Source organism: Pecten maximus, chromosome 3 (assembly GCF_902652985.1).
Source record: "Pecten maximus chromosome 3, xPecMax1.1, whole genome shotgun sequence".
In the NCBI taxonomy this organism is placed as follows: Eukaryota; Metazoa; Mollusca; class Bivalvia; order Pectinida; family Pectinidae; genus Pecten; species Pecten maximus.
The window spans coordinates 23,226,319-23,232,554 of record NC_047017.1 but is presented as its reverse complement, the minus strand read 5'-3'; the positions used below and the strand labels follow the sequence as shown (position 1 = coordinate 23,232,554).

The 6,236-nt window shown below is 31.8% G+C and overlaps 1 long non-coding RNA gene across 1 annotated transcript; it reads right to left on the bottom strand.

Annotated features, from left to right (window-relative positions):
• Window positions 1-3,293: 3,293 nt before the first annotated feature.
• On the bottom strand, window positions 3,294-5,697 carry LOC117323609. Its single transcript, XR_004531772.1, has 2 exons — window positions 5,666-5,697; window positions 3,294-5,545 (listed from the first exon to the last, which is right to left on the bottom strand). It is a non-coding gene; the product is annotated as an uncharacterized LOC117323609 (long non-coding RNA).
• Between the last annotated feature and the right edge of the window lie 539 nt (window positions 5,698-6,236).

The following is a 6,236-nucleotide window of genomic DNA, read 5'->3' as shown; positions in this document are numbered from 1 at the left end:
CCCGATATTTCCGGCAGCCCAAAATGGATTTGGATTCGAGTCCACTTGAATATTTTTTTTTTAATTTATTATTATTTTGTCATTTTTTACTATTTTTTATATTCTGTAATATTCGTTGTATTAATTCACATGTTTATGTAGAGTACACTATTTCATTCTATAGTCTGTCTGTAAGATACCAGTAATACTACAAATTAATGATATATAGATCTAAATAAATATTTAATGATATAAAAAAAAAATCATGATATCAATAATTCAATTTTTTGATATCATTAATTAATTCGTTTAATGATGTTAATAATTCGAATTATAGATATCATTGAAAATAATATCTATAATTTGAATTATTGATATCAACATTAAAACTCTTCTTTATTGATATCATTATTTCATTTATTGATATTAATAATTCAAATTAATGATATTAATTATTTCTTCATATTAATGATATCAATAAATTAGAGTATTTATCTGATTTATTTAATAATTCGAATTAATGATATCAATAATTCCCCAAATTCTCCCTCAAAGAATGTCCAAAATTGTAGATTTTGTGGAGTGTGGCAATTAAAAAAAAAATTGTATTATTTTTAGGTGAAAATCTTAATATAATTGTATTTTTATCAAACAGTAATATGGATCAATTAATATGCACCACATTCGAAACGATATCAAGCAGCAATTACTGTCTATTGTCCATATTGGTTTTAAGTGTAATCCCACACAAAATGGGGAGGAATAATTATTTACTGTGGCTCAACACACAAATTCTTATAATAAATTCCATAAAATTAATGTTATCATTAATTTGATTTAATGATATCGATCACTAATTCAATTTATTGGTCAACGTCATTAGTTCCAGGAATAATATATTCATTTGATTCAGTAATATCATTATTTCATTAATTGATATCATTATACTGAATAAGAGATATCACAGTTTGCTGATGAATATTAAAACAGCATTCTATATGTTTCCTATACAGTGTTAAGTTCCAAGTTCACAGAAGGTGTCATTTAACATTACTTTTAAATTCCTGAGTACTTCTACCCTCACTAAATTGATTTCAAGGAATTTTTATTAACTATAGTGTATCTGAAATAGTCAATGTAGTATATGCTTGACAGTGATTATCACAGATTTTGTCACCTGATAAGATTTATGAACTTTAACCTCAAATGCAGGTTTAATTACATTTGTGTATCAGTGTCTCTATAATATTCCTTCTGTCGTAATGTCACACAGGTGTCTGTGGAATTAATTCTTCTAATTGATTTGAACGATTTCTTCTAAAACCATGCAAGATTGCATGGACATAAAATGACATAATGTTGGGTTCAAGTACATGTCGAATGCTTCTAATTATAGCCTAATATATCATCATTACTCAAATAAATGTAACCTACATTTGGCCAATTGTAGAGTTTAAACAAAAATTTTTTATTATCTAATTCTTTTAGTGACTTTTGAATAAGAGACACATATGGCAAGCCGTTTGGGTTTTTACCTATTAAATACAGATATCTGTATTCAAAATAAAGATATCATTATTAATATAAAAATTAAAGATATCTTTAATTCAAATAGAGATATCTTTAATTTAAATAGAGATATCTTTAATTGAATTAGAGATATCTGCATTTGAATTAGAGATATCTCTATTTAAAATACAGATATCTCTAATTAAACACAAAATAGAGATATCTCTAATTCAAATACAGAAAGACTGTACAGATATCTCTAATTCAATTAAAGATATCTTTATTTCAATTAGAGATATCTGCATTTCATTGTAAATAAAGATATCTTTAATTCAAATACAGATATCTCTAATTCAAATACAGATATCTCTAATTCAATTAAAGATATCTCTATTTCAAATACAGATATCTCTAATTGTTGTAGAAATACAGATATCTTTATTTTAAATACAGATATCTCTATTTGAATTGAAGATATCTTTATTTGACATGAAATAGAGATATCTGTATTTAACCATCAAATAGGAAAAACGACTGCTCCCTTGATTCTCCCTTTTGCGCATGACGGAAGTAAAGCAGTATAGTGACGCAAAATGGTGGGAAATGCAGACCATGTGCTGCTTTCAATGGTACTGCGTATAGCCGCAACAGTTCACTCTATTTCCCGTAGAACAATTGCCATGTTCTGTTCTTTAGAAATCCCCTCCAAGTAGCAAGTTTATCGGTTTAGACCTACATCTCTTATGCATGCATATGGGATCCGGATAGTCCAATTTAATTACAAGCGTTTCGTTAACACTGATCAGGATTAGGGAGTAATAATTATTTTCTTTGTGTTTCAATATTAATCTTCGCACTGAGCAAACACGTGTAAATACAGATATCTTTAATTCCAATAGAGATATCTGTATTTGAATTAGAGATATCTGTATTTAAAATGAAGACATCTCTATTTAAACAAAATTAAAGAAATCACTATTTAAAATAGGGATATCTTTAATTCAAATAGAGATATCTCTATTTTAAATAAAGATATCTTTAATTCGACAAGAATTAAAGATATCTCTATTTAAAATAAAGATATCTCAATTACAATTAAAGATATCTGTAATTCAAACAGAGATATCTGAATTTGAAATGGAGATATCTGTAATTTAAAAGGAGATATCTCTATTTTCAGTAGAAATAGAGATATCTGTATTTAAATTAGACATATCTTTATTCAAATAGAGATATCTTTATTTAAATTACAGATATCTCTAATTAAATAGAGATATCTTCATTTTAAATAGACATATCTTTAATTAAATAGCGATATCTTCATTTCAATAGGTAAAAACCCAAACGGCTTGCCATAGACACATGTATCTAAATTACGACAAGCTATTGTCAAATGAATGACCTTGGCTTACTTTAAATTCATGGAATCAAAGTTGAAGGTGCCATTTTGGTCATGTAGTATCATGCAGGGATGAGAGCAACTATCTTTACTATTCAGGATATATATTTTTTTAAATGTTTGAATACATTTGACAGAGCCTTGAACAAATTCAATGTCATGTACATATGTGTATTTGAATTAATTTCATAACCCTTCCTCATTCAGCAAGCACATCCTGAGTATCAAATTAAACTGCCTTCTGCAGGCACATAAATTGTTAATTGTGATTCTGATGTAAGTCATGTATTTGGGATTTAAAATCTTTTGATCCATGCAGTGAGATGAAGCTTCTACGGGGCAAGGCAAAAGCAATTTGTGATAAATGTCACTTTTTAGTATAGAGAGAAATCACAGGAGCCATAAATGTTACTGAATGTTTATTTCTACAGAACTTTTTAAAGTTCATTGGAAAATAAACCTTTAATACAGATAAAATACAAGAATGCATTAAATGAATGATATTGCTATATGGTATCCCACAACAAACTGTGATTGTTTTGGATTTGTACAGTCAGATTTATAGCTAGAGATTTAGTGAGGTTTTTGTTTAATATTTAAATATATAGCCTCAATATCAATATATATATAACATGAAAAATCATTATATATGATACTGTACTAACTCCTCTTTATCAACAAATTAATTCTCTTACAATACAGATACTCACACATACTTCCAATCCATTTGCCGTGTCAAATTCTATATAATATAACCCGATTCAATTAAATTAATGTACATACAGATATTGCACTGAAGGTCAGTTCTACAGAAAGTTACACACAATACTACAGAATCTACAGTTTCAATCCTGACAATCATAATGTTACTTTTGTGATGATGCTATAATTCCTTTTTTTTCTTAATTTGCTTAAAGCTAAAAATTCCACATCTTATTTGAGCCATTCAGCGGTAATTGTAAGAAATTAAACATTATTTTACAGTCTTCATATTGAAGTTAATACTGATGATGTCCAACAATCATAATGGGCAAAATCAACATGTGAATAAAAATTGTTCCAAAGTATCTATGGCTATTTCACTCATTGAAGGCACAAAATGGTGATTTTCTCTCCACTAGGGTAAACATACATGGATTATACCATAATGGAATGTTTTTAAACTGTTTTTCTTTTACTCTAATGAAGATTCCAATGTAAACTATCTTGCTTGCACTCAGAATACTTTGGCATACTATTACCATTGTATCTTGTTAGACTAGCATACAGTTAGAACACATTGACAGTCAATACTGTGTTTCCCTTGTATCTGGGTGGACTAACACACAGTCAGAACACCTTGACAGTCAATACTGTGTTAATCTTGTATCTGGGTAGACTAACACACAGTCAGAACACCTTGACAGTCAATACCGTGTTAACTTTGTATCTGGGTAGACTAACACACAGTCAGAACACCTTGACAGTCAATACTGTGTTAATCTTGTATCTGGGTAGACTAACACACAGTCAGAACACCTTGACAGTCAATACTGTGTTAACCTTGTATCTGGGTAGACTTACACACAGTCAGAACACCTTGACAGTCAATACTGTGTTAATCTTGTATCTGGGTAGACTAACACACAGTCAGAGCACCTTGACAGTCAATGCTGTGTTAATCTTGTATCTTGGTAGACTAACACACAGTCAGAACACATTGACAGTCAATACTATGTTAACCTTGTATCTGGGTAGACTAACACACAGTCAGAACACCTTGACAGTCAATGCTGTGTTAACCTTGTATCTGGGTAGACTAATACACAGTCAGAACACCTTGACAGTCAATAGTGTGTTAACCTTGTATCTGGGTAGACTAACACACAGTCAGAACACCTTGACAGTCAATACTGTGTTAACCTTGTATCTGGTTAGACTTACACACAGTAAGAACACCTTGACAGTCAATACTGTGTTAATCTTGTATCTGGGTAGACTTACACACAGTCAGAACACCTTGACAGTCAATACTGTGTTAATCTTGTATCTGGGTAGACTAACACACAGTCAGAACACCTTGACAGTCAATACTGTGTTAATCTTGTATCTGGGTAGACTAACACACAGTCAGAACACCTTGACAGTCAATACTGTGTTAATCTTGTATCTGGGTAGACTAACACACAGTCAGAACACCTTGACAGTCAATACTGTGTTAACCTTGTATCTTGGTAGACTAACACACAGTCAGAACACCTTGACAGTCAATGTTGTGTTAACCTTGTATCTGGGTAGACTAACACACAGTCAGAACACCTTGACAGTCAATACTGTGTTAACCTTGTATCTTGGTAGACTAACACACAGTCAGAACACCATGACAGTCAATGTTGTGTTTCCCTTGTATCTGGGTAGACTAACACACAGTCAGAACACCTTGACAGTCAATGTTGTATTAACCTTTTATCTGGGTAGACTAACACACAGTCAGAACACCTTGACAGTCAATACTGTGTTAACCTTGTATCTGGGTAGACTAACACACAGTCAGAACACCATGACAGTCAATGTTGTGTTAACCTTTTATCTGGGTAGACTAACACACAGTCAGAACACCTTGACAGTCAATACTGTGTTAATCTTGTATCTGGGTAGACTAACACACAGTCAGAACACCTTGACAGTCAATACCGTGTTAGCTTTGTATCTTGGTAGACTAACACACAGTCAGAACACATTGACAGTCAATACTGTGTTAACCTTGTATCTGTGTAGACTAACACACAGTCAGAACACCTTGACAGTCAATACTGTGTTAATCTTGTATCTGGGTAGACTAACACACAGTCAGAACACATTGACAGTCAATACTGTGTTAACCTTGTATCTTGGTAGACTAACACACAGTCAGAACACCTTGACAGTCAATACTGTGTTAACCTTGTATCTGGGTAGACTAACACACAGTCAGAACACCTTGACAGTCAATACTGTGTTAATTTGTATCTCGGTAGACTAAAACACAGTCAGAACACATTGACAGTCAATGTTGTGTTAACCTTGTATCTTGGTAGACTAACACACAGTCAGAACACCTTGACAGTCAATGCTGTGTTAACCTTGTATCTGGGTAGACTAACACACAGTCAGAACACCTTGACAGTCAATGTTGTGTTTCCCTTGTATCTGGGTAGACTAACACACAGTCAGAACACCTTGACAGTCAATGTTGTGTTAATCTTGTATCTGGGTAGACTAACACACAGTCAGAACACCTTGACAGTCAATGTTGTGTTAACCTTGTATCTTGGTAGACTAACACACAGTCAGAACACCTTGACAGTCAATGCTGTGTTAACCTTGTATC